This window comes from Rhipicephalus sanguineus, chromosome 3, assembly GCF_013339695.2.
Source record: "Rhipicephalus sanguineus isolate Rsan-2018 chromosome 3, BIME_Rsan_1.4, whole genome shotgun sequence".
Taxonomy (NCBI): domain Eukaryota; kingdom Metazoa; phylum Arthropoda; class Arachnida; order Ixodida; family Ixodidae; genus Rhipicephalus; species Rhipicephalus sanguineus.
Window position 1 is genome coordinate 116,314,275 of NC_051178.1, and position 25,811 is coordinate 116,340,085.

The 25,811-nt window shown below is 46.1% G+C and overlaps 1 protein-coding gene across 3 annotated transcripts in view; it reads left to right on the plus strand.

Moving 5' to 3' along the window:
* LOC119386996 (rap guanine nucleotide exchange factor 4) overlaps window positions 1-25,811 on the plus strand; it is a 387,003-nt gene that overhangs the window by 117,189 nt on the left and 244,003 nt on the right. The window contains exon 1 of one of the 3 annotated variants that reach the window (XM_049413333.1): window positions 17,579-17,602. The exons of the other annotated variants lie outside the window; for them this stretch is intronic. The gene's annotated coding sequence lies outside the window, so the exon portion shown is untranslated. Of the gene's footprint in view, window positions 1-17,578; window positions 17,603-25,811 lie in introns of those variants that run through there. 3 annotated transcript variants of the gene reach the window in all.

Genomic DNA, 25,811 nt, shown 5'->3' on the forward strand with positions numbered 1-25,811 from the left:
GGTGAACGCGGAAACAGAACAACAGACGGAATAGTTTCGGAACTGTCCCCGCGTCTGGAAATCCCGCTGAAACTGCATCGCGTTACACTCTATGTCGCGTGGCTTCTGTTCGATTTCTGTCTATATGAAAACCTACGTCCGTGGCGACAATCTTTGTGGAGCTAGATACTGAAGTATGTTTTTTTATCGGTAAATATAAACTTAAAAACTGCATCAAAATGCATACCGCGTTGGACCTGTTGCATACAAGTCTGTTAAAAAGTTCCCTAACTCCTTGTTGTAATTTTACTAGAACGTCATTGGCTTCTGTTCGCAAAAATAATAAGAGTACTAACTTCTTGCTTTCTTTTCCTGAACATTGAACAAAATAAATCGTGGAACTTCGATATCTGTCGTGATCTTTGGAGGCGAACGTTAGTGACTGAATAAAAGACGTGAAGCAGAACATTGGTCTATAAGTAACATTAATTGCAACGGGATCTTCCGTTGTTCTGTTATCAAAAAAAAAAAGGCTTACGTAAGTTGTTTTTCGGAGCTGGATGGCTCTGGCGTCTCACATTACGTAATCAGTGTGGTCTCTCACTTCCCGAGGCCGCGTGTGATAGTTTTATTTGGCCGAGTTTCTCAGCGCTGTGTAACAGGATTATTGAATTACATTACTCCCGTAACAGTACGAATTTTCTATTCCACTCAGTAACTGCATAAGAAAACTTTTTTTGTTGTTGACCTGTTGCTGCCACCGTCTCGCGTGTTGGTGGCACGTCACTCCCCGCGTGAGTGCCACATCGCCGCCTCTCACTGACCTTTGCTTTCGTAAGCGCAATAAAAATGTGTTCAGCTGGAAAGTGATTTGCTTCGACGCTTGTGAAAACCGGGTTACCGACATCTGTTGTGTAACTTTCGCAGCGTTACGCGACGGCTTCGGATTGCTTTAGACGAAGAAAACTAAACAGTGCACAGATTTTGCTGGATGTTGCCTTAAAAACATTCTAAAAATTCTTTTTACGAGTACTTATTTGATTCCGAAAATTTGTTCCTAACTTGTTTTTACGAAAAAGATAACCTTTTACCACGAGAATGTTTCATGCTGGAGTGCAGCAATAATTGACGCTCGTCATTTCCGTTACGGAACTGACGTCAATCTGTTTCTCTCTCTCTTTATATTTTTCTATGCTCTCATCTGCAGTGTCTAGGGCGCAGGAAGGCGAATGGTGTCAAGAAAAGGCGCTATTCGGTAGCAAAGTGGAGGCCTGTTTCGTTGATCTCCTCGCTCTTTCGTCGCCTTGTTTTTTGTATCTTTATCATTCTCTCTTTTACGGACGAAAGAAGGGTAAATTTTAAGGCCTCGTTTTTGTTTGTTGGACTCAATTTCTCATTAATATTGTCTCTTTTACGGAGTGCAACGAGACCGTACGGATGAAATGAGCGTTCCAAAGTATTGCAAACTACCTTGGACTTGCACGCTTGCTGCAGGTCGCATGGTCCGTGCGTATGTGACACTCCTTCTCACTACATTCGCTCTGCGCGAGCGTTTCGAGTACATCAAAACAGCCGTGCAAATTGGTGCGCACGCTTCCAGCAATGAATGCGATTGAAGTTTTGAGGTTTTCGTGAAGGACATGCATATTCTCATGCTCTGATGCTAAAAAAGAAAATTAAATTGTCTGGCTTATGTCACTGCGAGTCTCGCCGTATAGTGGAGGACTCCGGAATAATTTGTACCACCTGGGGTTCTTTAACGTACGCCTAAAGTTAGTAAGCATATGGGCATTATCTTTTCTTTGTTTGACATTTCCGCTTCATCAACGCACTGCCACTATATCCGCATGCACTGATGTTGACCAAGAAACGGTGTTATTCCTCAAACTGCGAACGAAAGTTCTTTCGCAAAAATTTTGCTTATTCATTCTTACCACCAAGAAGCATCCTTCGAAGACCCTTCAGCGTTAGAACGTGCTGATGAATATTTATGTCGGCGGCGACTCCTTTACAGAATAAATCGCCGACGGATGAAAGTTCCGGACTCAACTTTTTTCTTCGCTTTTAAGTTCAACACCTTATCAATCCAGCACGTGGTACCGGCTCTTCATTTTGAGCCTAATAATAGGTTTCGGGTATAAAGAGGGTAAATATAGACATCGACGTGTGCCAGAGTCGGACATTTCTAAACATAAAATCAGGTGAGAAACATCCTACATGTTGATTTATTCTTTGCTGTGCTGGTCTGGTAAAGCCCTCGTCAGGTCATTGTTGACATGTCTTCCAAAACGCGTATTCTAAGATTTGTTTCCGTTCTCCCTCACTCTCTTTCATTGCGTGCGCGCGTGTGCTCGAATTCGGAATTCGGCTTATAGTGCCGGGTTCGGAAAGCTATATATATATATATATATATATATATATATATATATATATATATATATATATATATATATATATATATATATATATATATATATATATATATATATATATATAATATACGTGTGTGTGTGTGACGGTTCACGGTTGAATGGCGGAAAAATGAGTGAGGACAGTTAGAATGTTCTGACTGACGCCGTGTCTCCTTCGTCATATATGTGTGAAAAGCTTTTGGTTTATACAGTGAGCTCGTTGCTTACCCGTCGTGGCTCAGGACTTTATTCTCCCCAAGTCTGCAATGCCGAAACGCAGTTCCGCATGAAAGAACAATTCACTTTACTTTGTGGTCATGTAAAGGGTACTTGTACAAAAAAGTATGGTTAAAGATCATTTACTCGCGTACTTATGCGTAGAGTAATTAATTTATACGTAATTTCCTTTCTGGATTATCCGCATCGGAAGAGACCCTCGAGTGTGTCAGAACTTTCATTATAATCTATGCTTTAACTTTCTCGTACTTACATAGGAAGTTTGAGATATCGAATTCGCCTTAGCTTGTGATTAGGGGTTTGCGAATAGTTAAATTTAGAATCGAATACGAATCGCATACTATTCGAATAGTTTTCGAATAGTATGGCAACCATTTTCAATGCAGCCCTAGACTGGCGATGTAACCATTTTCGAAGCAGACCAAGGATTCTACAACATATTATTTGAAACAAGTACTCACAAGGTTTCATAAAGGAACATATGATTACTTTTAAACAAGGAAATATTCCGAAATTATGTACACTGAGGCAAGCTCGTACACGTCAGCTACTAAAGTCTTAGAAATATTTAGTATCTAAAGGCTGATATGAAGCAATGACTACAATATTCAAGGCGGCACTTTGTCAACAGATTTACATAAACTGATATGTAAACAATACCGCATGCAGGACTCGACATTGGCTTGAATGTCAAGATGAAGATAGTGGACTGATGACTGTCGCTTCGGCGACACTAGAGCTTTAAGCAAAAACACCTTCATCCTTTAATCAATAGAGAGTTTGAGAATTGGGGCCCCAAGGAGCTTGGGTACCCAAGCAATTTGCGAGCCATCAGGGCGCATGCGCAGAACCCAAATCACTCTTGGGCTCTTGCGCTCGCGTTGACCCAAGACACAAAAATCGAAAACTTGCGTTCCCAAGGCGTCTTCCAGCGAGACGACGCAGACGCCGCGCGAGCCACGACGCAGTGTGGCCCGCATCTCGCATAATTTTAATTTCGCCACGTGTGGCGCCCCGTGCGTTTGACCCAACACAGCCTGCGTTCGACCCAATTCTCAAACTCTGCTGATCCTCCGAACGCAAGAGCGGCCTACCCAACGCAGCTTGGGTTGGGGACCCAGTGTCTTTGGTTCACAATTCTCAAAATCTCTATTATAGCGTTGATAGTGCCGTAAAACATTGGGCTGTATGCATCTTGGTAATTCGATTATTAAAACAAGAAACATCACCCCTCTCTGTTCCTGTGTTTCGTTCCTTTGAAATTTGGAAGCGAAACTGTATACCTCTCGTTGGTCTGAAAATTTCGTGGCGTCAGCACAAAACTACCATTGTGCATATGCGCCACAGAAATCGGGCAAGTCCCGCTACTCATCACAGACGCTCGCGTGCTACTCTGCTACTCTGCGTACCGAGGCAGAGAGCGAAACGAGCAAACGTGTGTAACTCTGGTAGCGTTCGCTGTAGACTTCTGCGACTGCAGCGCCACAACTAAATTTTGACCTCTGGGTGGTTTAGGGGACTTTTAACAATTGAAGGCAAAAGGCATACCTTTTTTGCAATCAGGGCATATGGCATAGAGCTCAGTATTCGTGTTAGTAAGGAAAACCACAAAACAGGCATCAAAACCGCATGATGGATGATAATGCGCCTGTGAACCATGCGAACACCCTCCCACGCGTTCCTGGTAAAGATTAGGTTGCAGCTGCTTTGCACTTCACACGAGGGCTTCGAATGACATCAAACGGCCCTTCCTACTCCCCGCGTGTGTTTCCCGCTTTCGTATATAAAAGGAAGACCCGTCCAGCAACTCATTCAGTTCATTCGAAGACTGGCATTCAGTTCATTCTAAGACCGGGGGAAATTAAAGGCACCGGAAGAACAGCGCGAATACAATGCTCGACGAAAGGAACAAATTCGTCTTGCTGAAAATGGTCGCGGTACCAATCGCGGTCTACCACAGCGACCACAAAGAGATTGTCACAACCATTACTCTAAAGTTAAAATAAAACATAGCGCCCCCCCCCCCCGCCCCTCCAATCAGCATGGGATAGAGATTCACTGTAGTGTGCCTCGATGTGTGCGCCGAAAAAACGCGCATCAAGGCATCCTACATCGCTGTACATTCACGTTCGCAGGGCGGGATGGTGGCCAGTTGTCTTTCATCGGTGCTTCTTGTTCGAAAAATATTCGGTATTTCTATATAATATGCACTATTCGATTGGGAACTCGAATCGAATAGAACACTATTCGATTCGTTATTCGAAATTTTCGAATATTCGCACACCCTTACACTTAATTGTGATACATCGGTCATTACAGGGCCAAAATACCGTGTTAACGAAGGCTATCCGATAATCTTATGTTTTCAGTGCGCCTAAAGTGTCGCCAATGTTCGGTTGCCCAGCAATCGGCGACGAAAACACGTTGGTCACGCTCGCGTCGCTCGTAAAAGCCGGCGTCGAGAGCACGGCCCGCGAAATGCTCCCGCCGGGGAGGTCAGCGGAAACGTCTAATTGACAGGCCGTGCTTCCAGCGAGTTTGGTTAGGGCGCAATCAATGAAAAAAAAGCTAAACGCGAGCAGCCTGCCTGAGCCCATCGACGCCCCCGGCAGAGCCGCGGTCAATGGTCGACGACCCCGCAAAGCCCCCGGGGTTCGCCTGTAGCTCGCCGTATAGAGTCTCACGTTTACGTTCCTGGCGCAGGACTCGATTGCCGCTTCACCGCCCACCAACCAAAGCAAACCGCGGAAAAGTTCAATGACCGTAGCGGAGAAGATCGCGACGCCAGAACGTGGCACCACCTGTGTTTATATACTTTGCGCCCTGGGGTTCGCTGTCGATTCGGTTTATGTAGCGACGGGCCACGCGAACCGACTCGATGCCTCAGATGGGCCGACACCGCGAGCTTTGTTAAGGCGAAGTGATTGTTTTCGTGCACGTGGCTTCCGGTACATCGGCAAGTCGATGCCGTTGATTAAAGGGTCCCCATCTAGTGGTCGTCCACATGCCTCTGGCCTATCGACCGCGCCTGCACGCACGGATGCGGAAATATGAACCCTTAGTCATAAGATTAACGCAGCGTGTGGATAGCACGAATGCTAGAGCACATTTAGCGACTTCTACATCATCATTACGGCCCCTGCTGCATACCTTTAATGCTATTGTATGCTTTTGTTTTTCTTCTATTTTGTTTACCTCTAGGCACAGCACATCGCGACTTTTCCTTGTGTTTCTTTTTAAAATTATATTCCTAACCATAGTTCATTGTTCCTAACCCATGATATGTAAGAACTAGAATGAAATACAATTGTGTGAGAATACAACTTCACTTGCGTTATGGTCAGGTGCGAAATGAACCCATCAAGTAACTGCAAATGTAGTTTAGCTCTACCTTGTTTGTTATAATTGTTTTGTAGGAAAAGTGCGTTGCGTTGGAGCTTCGAGCATAATAATTATGCCATCTCGCCGAAATAAATACCAGAGATAGGCTATATATCCTTTTTGAACGACTTGCCCATTTAGTTAGACTAAATCAAATTGATGGAGCGTTCTTCATAGCAATCAATCAATCAATCAATCAATCAATCAATCAATCAATCAATCAATCAATCAATCAATCAATCAATCAATCAATCAATTGGATGGCACTGAGGTTAACCCGAAGATTAGTATAGCCGGACACGGCCAACAATGACACTACTTTGGGCAAGTGCGATTAATTATGCGAAGCAGGTATGCGATGACAAAACGGTAAACCCATTCTCTACGGTGCTCTATGAAAATGAAAAATGAATCGCGTAACTAGTTGACATTCCCAACATATAGGTATACAAAGAGCAAACCATGCATAACTGTAACTGCACAATGTGCATTACAAAGAGCTTGTTTCTATTAACCGAGCAAAGTTCGCCGTAGTTTCATAGCTTCTGCGTCGGTTGTTCCGTTAATTAACGGTATAGTCACGTGTCCACTCGGAGAGCTGCAATTAAGAAAATGGGACGTGCTACGCAGTTATCTCGCTGACAACAACGACGACAAAGACTGGGCAGCCAACCTGTCCGATAGAGCTTAATGTACAGGGATTGTACACCACGGCAAGCTTTCTTCCACGCAGTCCCTACGTACACGTTTTCTAGTGAACGTCCCTGCATTATTGTGTAGTGCGCTAGCTCCACCGCTTGCAAACCAAAGAACAGATTCACACTCACAAAAAAAAAATGACATAAATGCTAAGCAGTCACGTGATAACCGCCGCGTCTCGTAATCAACCGACAACGCAAACGTCGTTCGGACCAAGAGTTCGCTAAATGTCGGAGGTCCTGCACGTTGCAAAAAGGGGTCTCCGCTTGTTCTAGTTCCTGGAATGGCTGTTAACTGCGCATAAGCGAACAACAAAAACAAAGACCATTTCGTGCAACGACGTGACCTTCCAACAGGTCGCGCAACAACTAAGAGATATGGCGGGGGGGGGGGGGGGGAGGTGAAACGCTTCGCGGAAGAGTCGAAACAGCGCACTCTCGGATGCGGGTTGTGCAACGTCTCCGCGTTGTCAATCGCAGCGTAGTTATACGTACACCCACTGCAGCAGCACGCTGACCGTACGGTGCACGGAACCGGGAAGAACGAAGCTCAGCCCAGCAACTGAAGCGAGTTGCGTACGCCCGAAACAAAAGATAGGCACCGCCTAACGGCAGCCTCCGCCGCAGCACACTGCGACCTTTCGTGCTCGTCCGTCGGGAAAAGAGTAATTAGGACGTAATTAGTTTACTCTCGCGAACGCGGTGGCTTCCGAAGACCACTGCTGTATGCGAGGCCGGCTGCGTAGGAGCCACTGGAGTGCGCTCGGTTCGGGATAAAATGGCATGGGCGTGGCAATGGGACGGGCAGAGAAGGGGTATACACAAACAAAGGTACTGATGGTGTTTATTTATTTGCATGCCTCGTGGGTCGCCTTCGTGTTCTCTTCCTCGTTAACGGGAGTCACCGCAGTGCAGTAGCGTACTTACGTTGACTTAAGGGACACATCCGTGCGTCCGCGCCTAGCGAACAAAGTGGCGTGCGGACAGATCGCGTGTTCTTAGGAGTACGCGAGATCAGAGCCGGCCGCTATTGTACGTACGCGACACGAAGTCGATTAGGGAGTCGCCAAGAATGAGTAAGACCCGTTTTCACTGCAACACAATGGCTTGGCGTGCGGACTGGGGACGTGGCGAAAACGGTATTGACTGAAAAGGTGCACGCAACTCTTATTCGAGTGTTGCTGCAGTGGAGATCTAGGAGCGTTGTGTTGTCCGTGAGCGTGCGACCTCCTGGACGACCCCTGGGCATGTGCATCGCGACAAAAGGGACGCGCTGCCTTTTGAATGTAGGCAGACAAAGAGATAGATGTTCGCTCACGCCGAACTAATGTTGCTCAAGGTTAGAAAAAGCCTTAAGGAAAAAAATTTGAGAAGACGGAAGGAGCGCCACACTATAATTTTATTACTTCAGCACCACCCCAACATATATGCTCGCCAAAGATGCGCACACGGCGAAAGGGCAGCACTTAAAGACGCGCCAACTTAAAACAGAATCTAAATAATGAAATAAAAGTGAACGTGAATATTTAGATCCGCATTTAAGATAGTGTGTCTTATCGCGATGAGCGTTCGTCGCGCGCGCATCTGGCCAGCGCGCACGTTTGGGTTGGCGTGCTGAAAGTAAAGTTACTTGAAAACCTGGCACGCTTTTGACCTTCACATTTTGTTAATAAAGTTGATTTTTCAAACGAGGGTCGTTATGAGTTCCAGATTTCGGTGGTGGCGTTGTCGTGCGCGAAATGCCCGGTGCTGGAACGAATCGATAAGTGCGGCCCTGGAAAGGGCGCTGGTCACTGGCGTATTCGTATGCGCAGTCCTCCAACAACTGACGCTCTTTCGGTCGTGGGCTTGTCGGCGATCAAACTTTTGTGACCTGGCAATCTGATCTTTAGTCGAGGACACATGCCAATTCACGTTGCCACGTTTCATTGTTGCCTGGATATGAACGCATGACCTCGCGTTCCGGCGCCGGCGCCGAAACGTGAGTCATTAGACGCGATACCAATTGCGTAGGCGCGCCCTCACGCTACGCCCCCAACCAATCAGAGCCGTTTCGCTTCCGCCGGGGAAGGAAAGGGCTCAAGATGAAAGAAAGAAAGAAAGAAAGAAAGAAAGAAAGAAAGAAAGAAAGAAAGAAAGAAAGAAAGAAAGAAAGAAAGAAAGAAAGAAAGAAAGAAAGAAAGAAAGAAAGAAAGAAAGAAAGAAAGAAAGAAAGAAAGAAAGAAAAGCAGTAGGTTAGGCACGCACGCGCCAAGCTTCACCTGAGCCACGTTAGCTTGTGTAGTATTTACAAACTCGCCCAACGTGATACTCCGCTGAGAAAAATGTTCACTATATAAAAGCAACGGAAGTATGCGTGTCTGAGTGTGGAGGGAGAGGTGGAAGGAGGGAGAGAGTGTGATTACAGAAGCGAGAAGGTTTCGCGCGCAAGAGCAGTGCTACACACGTGCCATACTTCTTAGGGAAAAGTCTTTCGCGTCAGCCTGCGTGTGATGTGGGGTAACTTGCTTGCGGGTTCCTAATGTGTCTGGCTGGCCACACATATTGCATTCTCGTGTTCCTGACGCACTATACGCGCTCGCGGGAACTGTAAAGTCGCACTCGAAGGCAAGTAAAAGAGCAGTTTTCTTTTCCTGGAAACTGCGTCGTTCGCCGCTCACTTTTCTGCAGTCCGCAACAGCTGACGCCGTTCACCGTTACGCCGGCATTCTCGGAAAAACCGACGCTCTCCAAATAATGCGAGTGTCTGAGCAAACAGCGCGAGCATCAACGACGTTACTTTACCGTCTTTAACTGTTGTTGTTGTTTTCATCTGTTTTGTTTATTTATTAATAGTTTTTTTTTCTTGCCACGATGCGCTATGCAAGCGATCGATGAAAATCTTTATAGCAGAGTCGAGAAACGCATTTCGCGCTACGGCTCGCGTCCTTGTTCGAAGTTTCTCTCTAAACGAACAAGCAACGCATCTTCTCGTCTTTTCTTTTCTGGATTATTGTAACTTCCTTGACGCTGCCAGTCCAGCCAGAAATTCTCGTATTTTATAATTGTCCGCACAAATTTTGCGCGTTCACTTGTAGCTACATAAGAAGCAGCAAGTTGGGGCAAAAGAAAGATATCGTGGTTACGGAGCACCAGCTTAGGCTCTCATCAGTGGTATCTCCTCGATAACAATGTTTTTTTTTTATTTCTTAAGTTAAAGACAACCTCTTTACTTCTGCGTTAATTGTAGATGCAACAGGAGTTCTGGTTCTGGAACTCTTATCGCAACAGTATCATAGGTATGCGTTGGTTTTAACAGGGGAGTGACTGTAATTTTATTGCCGCTTTGTTGTGCAAGTTATGAACAGTTTAACGGCGGCACGCGAACCTGCGAAACGCGCATTTCTATTGTACTACGAGCAACGTTACCTTTAGACGAGACTAACAATAAGTAGAGCATTAACAGATTTTCTTTTTCCGGTGCACATCAAGATTACGCTTAACCCATATATGCCCAAACTCAGAAACAATGACAAAACAAATATTTTTGTTTACAAAAAGTGTACTTCTGCCCTCAAAAGAAAGCACAAGTTCTTTATTTACTGCGAGGTAAGCGCAACACTGTTTTTCAAGCCGTCCTATACGTGTATGACACTGGGAGTTAGGGGCGCTATGTGCGAGTGTGGTATAGTGGGCCTCGATGTGTGCGACAAAACGCGCAACAAAACGCGCATCAAGGCACCCTAGTGTGGTAGAGTATAGTAGAGCAGATCCTATAACTTTGGCACACACCCACGCTGGGGGATTGGCCAAGAACCGGATAGTTTTTAAAATCTAATTGTTAAAGTAAAGCGTAGATTTTTTCTATTTAAGAGGGAAGAAGTAAAATGAAAAAAATAATCAAGAATATAAATAGAAAATCATATAAACAATGAAGCGGAGAATTTGAATAAAAAAGAATAAAGAAATTTTGAAAAGTGGAAAACAAGAGGAAAGATTGATTCTATTGCCTAAATCTCTGTGAACCTTTAATAAACTCCTGCAAGGCATCGGCAATCTTCCCGTCACTGTATCCAAGGGACAAAGCCCCGAATGAAAGTACATTTGGTGCACTTAACTCCAATCTAAGGAGTCGGAAGACGGTACCTAAAGTCAATTTGCGCAAGGAAGAGTATCTGTTACAGTGAATCAGATAATGTTCTGTTGACTCGTGTACTCCGCAAAAAGCCTTGAAACAGTTCACGTGCACATAAACATTGCACTTCTTCCTCTCCATGACGTCTTTCACACAAAGAACGCGTTTGCCCGGAGAAAGCGGTCGGCAAGTGGCAGCATGGAAAACAAGCAATGTCTAGGCTTGCACACGTTGAGAATGAGGCCTGCTTGATGTGCTGTAGGTGGCGCTAGTCATCAGCCAAAGAAATAGAGATGTTAGAGAGCACCAAAGAAGCGTCCTATATGTAGGACAGTGGGCATATATGGGTTAATAGTCGAAGAGTTTGAAGGAAGCTCTTCCGGTCAGGTAGCATGATGAAGTTGTTAAGATAACAGGAGGAATATTAGTGATGACCAACTCAAGGTAAAGATGCACGCGTACATCGTTCTTTTTTTTTTGTAACCTTGACTTCGCCAGTGATCGCAGTTCGCTCATGACTCTTCTTACACAACCTTCACAATAGAACTTGTTTATCGCATGGTTCGATAGATGTGTGTTGTGGTATCTGCTGCTAATAGCAAAACTTTGTATTGCATACTGAGTCTACTACATCTCTACGAGTCGGAAATAGAACGGCGACAACAAATGAACACAATGGTACCTAAACACAAAGCTAGTTATAAAAGACTTCTTGTTCACGATGATATGAACTTCAACACACGCGCTTGTTGGTCGTCCACTAGATTCTGACAGTATAGCCTAGGTGACAAATTGATGCTTCTTTAGAGTTACAGTTGCCATCACAAATTACCCACTCCAAACATTATGTCGTCACCTCTGGATTTGGGTTGACTTTGCGATGTCACATTCGCATTGGAATGGCTGACGCACCTACATTGGACCCTCGCATGACCCAATAAACCACCGGAAACGTCATCTGCAGTTGCGCTCGGTACGGTACGAGAGCCACTAGCGGCTACGGTTGACACTAAAACGACTAGACTCAAGGCCACTTTCGTATAACAACTGTCGCTACGGTGCAAGGCGCGTCACTGAAGTATGTGTACATATCGCTGTAGCCATTCCTTGACACTGCGTCGTCTTCAGACGTGGAGCTATATGTCTCTGCGCGGCTACAAGGCACGCCTTGTTTGAACTATTGCGGCGTCTGTTGCGTTTGTTCGTACAACTCCTCCTTCTCTCCGACTTCCACACAGAAAAAAAACCGTGACAGCCCGGGAACGGGAGCATTTGCTCCCGGGAGTGTCCTGGGAAACGGTAGTGTCGAGACGCTGCAGTGCCCAGACAAACAAGGGGTCCTGCTGCTGCTAACGCGGTGTGCGCGCGATATAAGCTGGAAATTCGAGGGACGGGGCACCTTCATGCGGTGAGCTCGTAAACAAGAAGAGGTCACGCGCTCTTTCTTTCTTTCTTTCTTTCTTTCTTTCTTTCTTTCTTTCTTTCTTTCTTTCTTTCTTTCTTTCTTTCTTTCTTTCTTTCTTTCTTTCTTTCTTTCTTTCTTTCTTTCTTTCTTTCTTTCTTTCTTTCTTTAGGCCGCTCGGCGTCTGGAAGACGGCGTACTTCATTCCGGATAGGCGCCTCGGCGAAATAGTGTTCTTCATGTGAAATGCAAACTGGAACGCCGTTCTGCCTGCAGCCCGTCGAAATAGAGAAAAAATGAAGGTAGAGCCAAGTCGGGTTGCTGCCTCTTTATAACGAAGACCAATAACTCAATGCCTGGATTGAGATGGAGTGAAGACGATGTTGCTGCTAACACAGCGGGTAGTGTATGTACGTTTGCCAAGAATAGCAACAGACGCCATCATTTAGCCAACATCATAAATCAGCACAAGCCAAGATTGGCCACGGCTAACCAGTGCTGGTAAACTACGAATAAATTCGGTAGGCCACGATATCACCGTTCACAATTGGCAAGGAGAAAGAGAGAGAGGAGGAGAATGTTAATTAATATATGCTCTGGTGTATAAAAGTAAAATGACAAAGAAATATAGGGCCAGTAGTGTATATATTTGCTAGCCGATTTTCGCCTGCAGCCGTGTCTTAAAGAGCGAGGTTGGCAATGTTCGAAGCACCCTGTAGCTTTGGTAGCTGTAGAATGCTCTGTATCTATTCGCAACCTATGGTATTAGCGCCTCAAGATTGATGATAGTATTGAAGTCGTGGCTATAGCTCTACGGCAATCTTGAGCTCCCTGCGCCACCATCATAATTTAGTGCCCAGGGTTATATGTAAATGCACTGTCGGAACTTCCGAGCCATCGATCGAAGGCGTCTTCCATATTCATAGCCTCTGGTGCCGAATGCGGGCATGCCATTGTCTTCTTTTTTTTTATTTTTTCGTTCCAATGTTACATCGTGAGCTATTTTCATATCCTTCTGGCCAAAGCTGATATTTGTCTCTTTTTTTTTTAATGAAGGCGGCGTTCGTTGCTAAGTGTCAAACACAAAAAACAAAGTGTCACGCTGGCTGCATTCGGGAAGTCCTGTTCCTCCTTCACTTCTATGGTTGTGACAGCCGTGCTCGCTATAAAAAGCGAGTGATGAAAGAGGAAGTGAGGCATGTAACGTTACGCGCGAGTGATAGCAGTTAGATAGAAACGCAAGCAGCTGACAGTTCAGGTGAAAGCAGTAAACAGCCATTACTGAAGCTGAATAAGAGACGTGAATCACAGAAATGGTAACATGTGAAATGTTCGAGAAACGGATGCAGCTTCTATGGGGCAGTCACGCGGCTGAGGACTAGGTACAGCTGCAACCACTTCAGTACACAATACTGAAGTAATTGCAGTCAGCTGAAGGTTTTTGCCCAGCACAATACGTGGTACAATTGATTGATTGATTGATTGATTGATTGATTGATTGATTGATTGATTGATTGGAATCATCGCTTTCCTCTGAGATAGTGCAGCTTTAAGAACACTTGAGGCTGATCACAGCAGTGTAGCCTTCTGCTGTGATCCGTGGCGCAAAAGGAACACGGACAACGCAAGAACACGGGACCGGCACTCTCCTTGTTCCTTTTGCGCTACGGTTTTTGTCTTCAAAAGTCTTGAACCAACTCGCCCAGCAAAGCGTTTTACTAAACGCGTGACGAGCGCTATCGAATAATTTTCACGAATAAAAATTATTGTGCACACCGCACCTAGTTTCTTTATTAGTACATACTCACGTAAATATAGCTCCTTCCTGTATATATCTGTCCTACCCGCTATCTTATTCTCGTCCTCTGCAATGACAAATATGCGTATCGAAGAACGGTGTTAATGAGGGCCTATAGAAGGTAAAATAGTCACCAAACCATTTAACTCTGAATATAAGCGTAGCTATACAGAAAACTTCTAAAGTGCTATAGAGTTTTGAGTGTGGGTTCAAGTATACATTTAGGAGCTTCCTGCGATTTTTCTTTTTTTTTTATAAACTGCTACTGTGAAGATCTTTGAGATCTTATACGAGTGCGTGATTCTTAACTCTTTCGTTTTTTTTTTGAAGGAAGGAAGGAGAGTGGATCAAGGGCTCGTTTTCTTTGTTAGACTGAACCTAATGAAACTAACAGACAATAAGGCCAAGGAAGGCATTGGGAACATTATTTGTAGTCTTTTAGAGATAGAGAGAGAGATACAAAGAGGAAAGGCTGGGAGGTTAACCAGCTGTATAGTGAAGTAACTATCATGTAAACGTCAATAAATTATAGTAAGCGAAGAGACAACTTGCCGCCGGCAGGGAACGAACCTACAAGCTTCGGATCACGCGTCCGAAGAGAAGCGGCCGGATCTCTGTTCGTTTTTTTTTCTTCTATCGTGTATAATATATCTAACGCAGGCGACATGTGCAGGCGGTGACGGTCGTCAAAAAGAATCATCTGCATTAGGCATTTCCGGTGTATCGGCGCGCAGAGCGTATAGATGCACACGCTCCGCTCACTCTTTCGAGTTCACCGTCGCGCCGCTGTCGCATATCGACGTGCAACGCACGAGCAGGCACCATGGATGTCGAGCGTGATCGTGGTTACGCGTTATTCGGCACAGCCCCACATTTTCATTACGGCCTCTCGACCGACGCCCGCTTCTCATGCAGATTTTTTTTTTAGTCGATCTTCTCTTGGGTTAGACAGAAAGAGAGCGAGCGAAGAGGCGAGCCGGTTGATCGAGCGCGCTGTAGCAATTGCGCAATGGCGAGCGAAACCAGGTCAATCAGATAAGGCCTCGACGCAGTGTATGTATGACTCACCGCACGTGTGCGCTTCGAGAGTTGGTTAGTAAAGACCTGGCAAAGTTTTCTTGGTGGTTACATTACTACGGGGTGTCTCTCAAGAGGCCCCGCAACAGTTGCAGTTGCAACGAACGTAGTCGGAAACGTCTGCCAACACTTAGTCAAAGGTTCTGTGAACATGAGAGTCCAATAACAGGTCGTTCTAGCAGATAGGTTGAAGGAGCAGGAGAAAGTGCTGCAGACATCCTAGCTGACGTTTCGATAGGAGGAGCTATATTTGTCAAAGGCGCCTTGTAGGCCTTTCTATAGATAGAGGCCTTTCTATCGGAACGTCGGCCACCGTGTATGAAGCACTTTCTCTTGCCCGTTCAATCTATCTGCGCTTTTTGTTTTCATCAGGGTGTTATGGCGTCGACGCGGTAATACCATACAGTTTGCGCTACGATATTACCCTTCGTGGCAAATGTACCACGTTTCAAAAATGCTTTAGCTGCACCAGTTGTTTGATGCTTACGGTAACACGATGCCATTATTATGGTGGCTAATACAGGTCTTGCAGATTAAAATAACAGCGTGCCGCCCACGACGGTACGGTATTTCCGTGCTTTCCGTATGGTAAATCACCACTGTTAAAATACTCTATTATTGTGCTGCGCGCAGCAAAGGATTCAAAAGTTTGTGTCAAAGACAGCCCCCCCCCCCCCTAAAAGAAAAGTGCTCGCTTTCGCCTCGGCAAACAATACAGCAGGCAGATTACGCGGGCACGACGGGTATTCGATGGCTTCACGAATGGCACGCGATATTATGAATCCCAGAGGCCACGTGCCGCGTTGTGAAAATACCGCGGCCGTGCGAAGCAGGCCGCGGTATGAAGCACGTGCTATGAAGCACGTGCTTCACTGAAGCATTGACGTGCTATGAAGCACGTCAATGTGCCTAATACCTGACTGATTTGTGTGTGTGAGTTTGTGTGGCAGGAAGGGGGGGGGGTGGCAGAAGGTTCCTGACACAACAGGACCTAATAGTAATGTCCTTTCTGTTGTAAAATAAAGTATTGCAGGGTAACGCCTTGCATTAAACCTGGCACGTGGCAGCATTCTTATAATGGGGCTGAGGCATACTATTTAAGGGCAATACAGATGTGAAACCCCCGTGAAATTGATGCATATCGCGAAAACTTACGTATCGATCCACCCGAAACGACCCCCGAAAGCACCGACAGTTAAGGGCCGGCCCTTTGGTGCGCCAGTGAACGCCGCTTGTAGTCCAAAGACGAAGCGAGAGCCCAGAGTTGACAGAACACACGAACACGTATAGTCTCAATTCAGGCAGTAACAAATAATCCAGTGCATGCCCACTTGGCTCTAAGAAGTCGAAATGTCCTTGATATTCACCAATGTTTCCAGTCAGTAGTTCACGGCGCTGAAGTAATTTTTATCACTTGTCGATTGCAACGCGGAAACCACCGTTGGTTGGTAATATATCGCTTTTCCGATTAATTCACTGACTGACTGGCTCCTTGACCTTCGCACGCTTATATCAGCTTCCGACTACATTCTGGGGTTTTCGATCGTTCACAGTAAGTACGTGGGAAGCCAGAGAACAAGAGAGAACCTTCTGGTGCCTTCTCATAGATTCGGTTTGTTTGCTGATTAGGTCCACCATTCAGGTGGTTGGAAATTAGGCTGAGAAAAAACAAAAGAAAAAAATAGCATGCCGGGGTAAACGTCACTCTGCAAAAATTATACAGGTTTGTGCTGATCGTCTTCAAAATGAGTCGGGTCACTGCGTCGCGAAAAGAACCCGGCGCCTTCAGTCTGTCCGAGCGAGCCCACTTTGTGCCGTTCCTCTAAATACCCAACCTTCTCGGGCAGAAAAACCGACAATCCTATATTTTCCTTCCTCGCCGCGGTTTGCGCTTCCGCCGCAAAGAGAGCGCCTAACCTGCACTGTCGCCATCGACGTGCCTTTCTTTTGTTCGCTTGTCGCGCTGGCAGCGTTGACGGAGCGATGAGGCGGGCAGAGGAACAGGAAGGTTGGAGGAAATGAGAAAGAGGGGGGAAGGGGGGCGACTTTTCGTGTCACCGGGTCTCTGGGGTTCTTCTTTGCGCCTCGTCTAACTCCGTGCTTGCCTGCTCGGAATAGACGAGCCCCTTCCACACACATACACACACACACACACACGCACACACCTTGGTTTTCCTCCTCACCTACGCAGCTAGTGGAGCTGAAGCACCGCTCGCTGTCTTCACAGTCGCTCACACGACTTCTCGGAAAGCCAAAGGGAGCACTGTTTGCGTGTGCGTGGCGTGGACGCCCGGTCTCCCGTCGAGTTCGGTCCTTCCGAGTTGCGCGGTCCCCGAAGTGTGTACGGAAACACGGTCTCTCATCAAACACCTGTCGCATATACATACACATCTGCGGGTGTGTGAGTGGCTTTCTTGCGGCTGTTGACCCACTGTCGCTCCTCGGAGACGTCGCATGGAGTTTTGAAATACGGGATCCGCACTACGAAAATATGGCACGGCAACGGTAAGACATCGTCCTTCCTTTCGCCGCTGGCGTTGACGTTATTCGTGCCTTATTCAATGACCTATAATATCGTACAAGGCAACCGGTAAGTGTAAACGTTATCATGAAAAGTCAAGTCTTACAAGGACCACAGACAAGAAAAGTTGAGTTTAAGTTCCAGACTGGATTCTCAGTTCCTCGCTCGTGTTCTCAATTTAATACCTTTTGATAACTTCGTTCCGATTGTGCTTTCATGAAATAGATGAGCTTAACGATGCATAGGAAAAGTATCGCCAAGACCAAAGCACAGAAAAACGGTGCCCTTGTTTTCCCAGGATTACGAATTCCCAGGACACGTTAATAACTACGCAGGAACTTTACTGTGTTCGGTAAGGCGCAGCTGTGAACTTTGTCTAAATAGGTGGAGATACCGTCCGTTACTAATTGAACCCACGTTTTAGCATCCAGGATTAGTGTCACCATTGGGACATGCGTTGGCAATATGTTTTGCTTGCCAGCGTTTGAAAAAAATTTTGGAGATGCCCCGAAATGAAAAGTTTTTAAGAACGAAACGTTCTTTCATGCCTCGCATCTGAGTCAAGGTAGCGACTGCTGAGCACGAGCCCCTTTGACTTCCTTTTCGTTTATTTGATTTGGACTACTCCATTAGGCCCTCTAGACTAGTCTACCTGGAATGAACATTTGCATTTACGTTATGTCATTTTCTTTGTTTGAACTTCGATGTTGATTCCAGATCCATTGTCGATACCTGTAATGGAAACAGCAATGCCAAACTTAGCGATAGAAATAGCAGGGGAAACTGTTTCTGCCAAGGTAGGACATTTCATATAGAAAAAATTATTAAAGCTTAGACCTACACGGGCCACCGTTCGGCATAATAAGCAACGAATCGGCTGCTTATAAGAAATATTCACCGACGAAATTGTTGCAGATCTGTCCTTTTCTCTCTCGACTTGTACTTAAACCGTTCATCCCGACTTTCATTAATCCGGCGTAGAACGCGTCTACCACAACAGCGCTTCGTCCATGTGAAGCATAAGACACAAGGTGCACGTCTTCATTACGTCGTATATACGCTCTTCGCGGGAAGACAACTTTAGGTGCCTTAATTACACACCCGAAGCTATAGTTGCGCCGGATCTTGTCTCGCGTCTAATCAAGTTTTTGTTCCTGACACGTTACCGTTGCTTTTTTGGTCGGGTAGACAGATAGATGTCTGCAGTGAAAATAACGCTGCGTATGCCTGTACAACGAACAAGACAAGTAACCGCGGCATCGTTCTTGACAAAGGATTGTGCAGATCACCCCCATTGCCAAAATAAGGCCCAACCGTGACTGCGCTAGCTTTCCGGCGTGATCGTTGAGCAACCCTGTAATTCTGGCTTTTGGCGGTGGCGTGTCTTTTGAACAGTCGATAGTTAATGAACCGTATCCTGAATGGCCTGGTGTTTGCGGGTGCCGCCCACCCCAAGGAAGCGCCTCTCTCTCTTGTTCTCTATTTAATTCTACGATAACGGGCTCGTGAAACAAAACCCGGAACGCTATATCTGGAACAACGCCTACCGGAAACTCATTGTTACGGAAAACATGTACGGGGTTTATAATCTCACCACAACAGTCGTCTCGTCCGCTATTACCGATACTTCGCCGTGTACCCCCCCACACCCTTTGCTGAAGTGGGCTTGATTGATGGTCGTCCGTAAGGGTGATTAGCCTACACTGACGTTAACGACTATTTCACAGCCGCTAATATCAAACTCTTCCGCTTGAAAAAGCCAACGCTGAGAGGCGCCTTTGAACGACGCGCGCTCGAGGTTGGGCAAACGTTGGCTGAAGCGAAAATTAATCGACTTGTCAACGCTTTTTCCATACACTTCTTTGTTTGTGTTCCCAATTCTTAAAGTCGAGCAGAAGCGATATTTAAAAAAAATGGTCGTGTAAACCGTTAGGTTCTTCTAATGCCTTCTCTTCATGCAAGTATAAATGAAGCCTTAAGTGTCGGTTAAAACTGGACGGGTGGCTCTAATTAATATTGTCACGTGGTCGTGGCGGCGAAGAAGGCGGCAGTCGGGCTCTTAAAGACGAAACTCTTTATTGGGCGAACTTGTGCACAGGAAATGAAAAGTCAAAGTGCAAGCAGTAGGGGTGGGGGCCAGAAACTGCATCGCTGTGTAAACGTTATACTCAGGTTACATCCTGGTAAATTTTTACACATTAGCGTGGTCGACCAAGAAGCCATTTATTTCACAATTACGCCGGGCTTTTCTTCATGGGAGCAAATGGAAAAACAGTTCCGCAACATTCAACGTATAAAATTTCATAATGCAAAGGCCGTCGAGAAGAAGTGATCCTTCTGCATATTTACATGTGTTATGCTATATCACCAAAAAGGTATATATATATATATATATATATATATATATATATATATATATATATATATATATATATATATATATATATATATATAATTTAGTCAGCTTTTTATATATTGGAGCCCTCTCATTCTGTTTCTTTTTTTATTTGCGTTTTGCGAGGACGCAGTGTGAATGGCAGAGGCGTGTTATTTCGCAGCTGTCAGGCCCAAAACTTAATCCAGTAAGGCGCGCAATGAAAGTCATATGATCTGACTGTAAACTAGTAAGCTGACCGCAGCTGCGTGTAATGTACGAAAGGATATGTACTGTCCTCAATCTGCGGGCCTGTTCACGCTCCTACAAGGACCATCCTAACGTTACCACTGAATGCACCATCAACATAATGTGAAACCTGAACGGAAATGAGCTAATCGCGCTCTCTTAATTTCGGGTAATTACACGGGAGCACCTCGTGTAAATATCCTGTGCCGCTTTCGAAGCGATACATTGGCCACTAGCGTACGTTCTAGAGTCGGAAGTCGCTGTTCAAAATTCACGCGCACTTGGAAGCTCATCAAAGGCATTTTAATCGTTTTCTTCTCGTTTGAGTTTGAACTCGCGCTGATAGTATAGCTTGGGGATCGCACTTTATGCTGTATATATTTGTGCATGTATATATAGTGTAGTTGAAATCAAGAAGAAGAAATGGATATGGGCCGGGCACGTAGCACGTTGGCAGGATAACCGGTGGTCATTAAGGGTAGCTTACTGGATTCCAAGAGATGGCAAACGCGTGAGGGGGAGACAGAAAATTAGTGGGTAGCTGAGATTAAGAAGTTTGTAGGTATAACGTGGCAGCAAAAAGCACAGGACCGGGTTGATTGGCGGAGCATAGGAGAGGCCTTTGCCCTGCAGATGATGATGATGATGATGATATAGTGTACATGTATATTTGGACCGCGAGGTATAGGGCCGATCGTATGCGCAATCATCATTCAGTGGTCTTTTTCTCATTTCTGCGAGGCGGTGGTGTCAATGAAATGGTAATTTGGACCTGTACCGCATTTCGCGTGATTTATTAGAGAGTTTTAGATTAGGAGAAGAATAGGCTTGCACCGCACTTGCGTGCGCACTTGGGTATACTAAAAAAGTGGACTTTAGGTTATCGGGTACGCAAGCCGCCTGCGTTCGTTAATCCAAAGCTCTGTGTTATATCTCGTAAGTTTTTTGTACGTGTACAATGCAAATATTGATCCGCAATCGCCTGAGCACCTATCTTCCTCTGGGCCAATGCCCCCACGCAACTATGACTTACCGTCATTAATATATTCTTATATTCGCTTCAAGAGAAAAGCTTTCGTTAACTATGCCCAGTTAAGTCAGTCCTACGCTAGCTGGGTCTATCTGATGCGATCTTATCTAGGTTATCAAGTGGCTATAAATAAACGACATTTACATACTGCATGTTTGTCAATCTGAGCAGCGGCCAGAGCCTGCTTTTGCATTGAACAGGAATTCACGAAAGGAGTTCCACGAAAATTCCTTATATTTTTCCCATTCTTTATCTTTTTCCTATGTGTAACAACAGAATTGTGATAAAGGTCGATGGAAGTGTAATTCCATTGCCAGCTCCACTTCGACCGTTGCCGCAAGAGCACTGCAGTGACACTTTTTTTTTCTTTTACCCGGATCTTTTTTTCGAGGAATTGCAACCTCCCTCTGTATATATGCGATTATGTGTTCTATCTTTATACACCGCGCGTGCGTTTATCAATAGTTAAGTCAATGGTCAGCGGCGCTCTTGCGATTTCACAAACTCTTCCTCGAAGCGGGTGATTGCGAGGGCACGAACAACTGATACGAGTCAGAATGTCGAATTCTCTATGTAAGTTATACCAGCCGCAAAACTGAACGGAATACATAGAGAAGACTGAAAGAAAGAGAAAGTTGCGTAAATGTTCCGTAATAGTTGCGTAAACTGTTGGCACTGCGGTAATCAGATCGTCACGTCTCTCATGAATGGCGAGCACCTTAGCTAAGTCAGCGAGGAAGCGCACACTGCTACCTGGAAAATTTTTGCGCTACTTGGAAAGTACTGTAACGCGGAAATGAGCACCCGTCTAAGTAAGTGGGCTACAGAGAAATCATTTTTCGCGGCATCCATAGCAGTATGACACTATCAGAAGTTTGGTGTGTGTAAAAAGAAAAGTTATGTTCTAAGAGCTTTATGGAGTGGGTTTTCAATGTGGGCCGTAGGTATTAAATGTGTATCGTATTTCTTTTGCTAAACGTTACCTGTTTCAATCGACCAACCGATCGATGCTGGTATTAAACGTCGGTCTGCACGGTACGTACTGCTTAGGTACCTATACGAATTTCGCGAAACGCTCGTAAGCATTGCGACAGTTTTTCGTAAGCGGCAACGTCGGATGTCATTTGTCCGCGCCAGGTGCCCTAGGAGATGCAGCTTGCAGAGCTGTAGTGTACCTGCTTCTGATACGGAGTTAGCGACTTTAAAACTTTGTTGTATAATTCTTTCGAACGTCTTGACATTGAGAAGCTTATATCTGTTAAATACGGATGTATGCATTAAACGAAAGCTTGGCGTCCAACAGTCGGGATACTTCAGCTTTCTCGTTGCAATGCAATACATTTAATTAAAATAGGTTCTGCAGTTCTCTAACATGTATATAAGTAGGAAAATTGGGGTTGGTGCTCGCGTGAAGTTTGCTTTTTATTGCGTAAAATAGTGTGATATTACGACAGTATTACTGTATTTAGGGATAATGCAAGAGAGCTGCACGAAACATTTCATAAAGTTCTCAAGTAGTACGAACTGAAATGCCTCTTGAATGTTTATTCAGCTTTGGTGCAATGGTGTTGGCTCCTGTCTACGCGTCCGTGTCACTATGCATGGGGGAATCTTTTGCAAATCTGATGCCGTATTCTCAATAACATTAGCACAGAGACGCTGTTCATAAGGCATAAACCAAGCACTTCCTATGTGTCGGGCAAAAAAGTTCAGCTATCATTCCTGCAAAGTGCGAAATTCGCAATGGAAAAATAAAGATCATTCGCCACCACGCTGTCAAAAGGACTTCGAAAATGTAAGAAAGGTATACAGAGCTTGGCAAAACTTTGTCATCACGAAGATAATTAGTGCAAGAGCGACTGTAAGGGAAACCGCTACAGACCGAGTCATACGACCACATAGCTTTTCGTGATGGTCGCGTTGTCCTAGCCAGAGTTTCAATGGAAGTGGCACCACCGCGTTCCTTTATCATTTCTTTCATTCGTTCATGACAGGCAAAAACGCTAGCGCGACACCGCAAAAGTTCACGGCCCCAGGGCCATTGGTTTCTATATTCATACCCAGCACTTCATTTACGGTTCGTTTGTTTGCGTGTCCCCCATCATTGGTACGCTCGCGGCTCTTTCCTTACTTCAGTGCAATCGGAATAGAAACGGCTCTTCTTCCCAACCTCGCTCATGCGTGCACTCCGCGCGCTCTGCAAGGAGGCGGCAACCCCTGGGGATTCCCGTTATGAAACGATTACCCTAATTAGGGTTTCGCTTGTCGCCGTGCCCCCTCCCATTTGCGCATGCGCGTGCTCCCCACGGAGGCTCGTTGATTAGGGTTAGTAGCTAGGGGCGTCGTGCGCACAATGGAAAATAGCGGGAGGAACCACGCGTTTTGCCGCGTGAGCAAGAAGACGAAAGAAACAAAGAGAGAGAGAGAGATGTAACGTGCGGGGCTTCGCATGACAAAAGGAGTTCGGCGACTGCCGTGGAGATGCAGCGCTGGGACTCATCCGAAAGACAAACACAGAACGATGGAGCGGGTGTGCGCGGCGTCGGCCCGAGAAAGAAAATGATGGGAACTCTCGCTCTCTTTGTGTCTTTGCATCCGCATCGCGTGCGCGGCCTCTTCGTGCTACGGTGTCAGTGTGCGTGCCTCTGTGTGTGTCGAGAACATGGCGTAATGGTGGTGGCACTTCTTTCTGATGTATACTAAGCCCTGTCGGAATCGACTGGCGGGGACAGAGAACGGCCACCGTCGTCGCAATAGAAACCGCTGGGCGGCGGCACTGCATTTCGCTCGCGTCCATTTGAATAGACTTGGAACGAGCGACGGCAGTGGCGCAGATGCGGCGGCTGCGGCAGACGCAGCGATGTGATTAGCGAAGCGGCCACGCCGGCATTGCCTCGCTCCGCCATGCGTGTGTAATCGAAAGCGACGTCCTTTTGTGAAGCGTTTCGCTGGCGGCTGTGTCGTCCGGACATTCATAATAAGAGAGGGTGGCGCTGTAGCCGCATGCAATGGCTGCGCGCTTATTATTTTCAGTTCTGGGTTTTGAGTAAGCGAAGCGCGTTCACCTTTTGTCTCGACTGCGTTCCATTTCCTTGCGACGTCTCGGGTGCACGGTTCGTTTGTTTTGAGTGCGGTCGTTGTAGATTTAGTAGGGTGATTTGCAGCCGCTGCTTTGCCGTCTCGCCTCCGACGTGAAGACACATACGCCCAGTCTCAGCTAAAGTTTGTGTAGATTTGTTTGAAGCCGGCTTTCATTCGGAGAGACCTCCCAGTGCATCGTTCGTGAGCTTCTGTAGTGAGTGAGTGAGTGAGTGAGTGAGTGAGTGAGTGAGTGAGTGAGTGAGTGAGTGAGTGAGTGAGTGAGTCCATAGCACAGTGTTTGAAGAACATACATTGTCTTCAGTTCAGCAACGAGCGAATCATGTACTATATATATATAGTCTGTACAACATAAGAAGGCAGGAGAGGTCCCGCCAAGATGAACTACAGACTTGCTGGGTTTTTACGTACCAAACCACGATATGATAATGAGGCACATCGTAGGGAAGGGCTCTGGAAATTTCGAACCTCTGACGTTCTTTAACATGCACCTAAATCTAGGTACAGAGTGCTCTAGCGCGTCACCTCCATCGAAATGCGACCGCCGCGGCCGGGATCGAACCCGCGTCCTTCGGCTCAGCAGCCGAGCGTCGTAACCACTGTACTACCATCTCGGCTGCCCAGATGACTGAAGCATGGCAGCAGGTCGCCTCCGCGACGAAAGAATCAGTCCCGCTCATGCACTAGGCAATGTTCTCGAATTGCGGGTCACGGCCGTCCGGGTCATGACGTCAGTTTGGTGGAGTGCACGCCCATTGGTGCAGGCTTGTGTGCTTACGCCTTTGAGGATGAAATGTCACAGATTTCTAAAGTTGCACTAGGCTACAGTAACACTTATTCCGTTTTCGTGAAATCGTGCCCCACCTCTCTGCAGCCTTGAATCATCTGACAATGGAGGTATTCCCCGACCAGTCCGTATAATGCGACGAACATCCCTTTCTTACCCTGTTTTGTGCTTAAATTGAGCATTTGCCGTTGATAAACACGCCGGAAGGCAGCAACAGTGAGTCTTGCCATGTGTATTTCATGGACATATGTTAGGTATTATAAGTTAACTAATTGTGATAGACAGTCTTTTCAATAAGCATCGTACTTCCACTCCCTATTGATTGCGCCCTTCATTATTATAGTGTAGAGGAAGCGGGAGGAGAACGGTAGCATATGCAAGTCCCAGCTTGGTAGAAAGGTATGGTGTATTGAACATAGTCGGCAACACTAGGCACAGCATGCGGTGCACACTGCGTAGTCAGGTCGCAACAGTCGCAATAGCGCAGTCGGCCGTGACGACGATATCCACCGTGTTCACGGATCAGAGACCGTGAATCGCGGATAAACACAGCGGGCAAGGTTACTCACGTGCCGTACGTCTGCGTTACGTATATTCCGCCGCGGTTATGTCAGACGCTGCTCGGGCAGGAAGCTGCGTAAAGGTGGCACAATC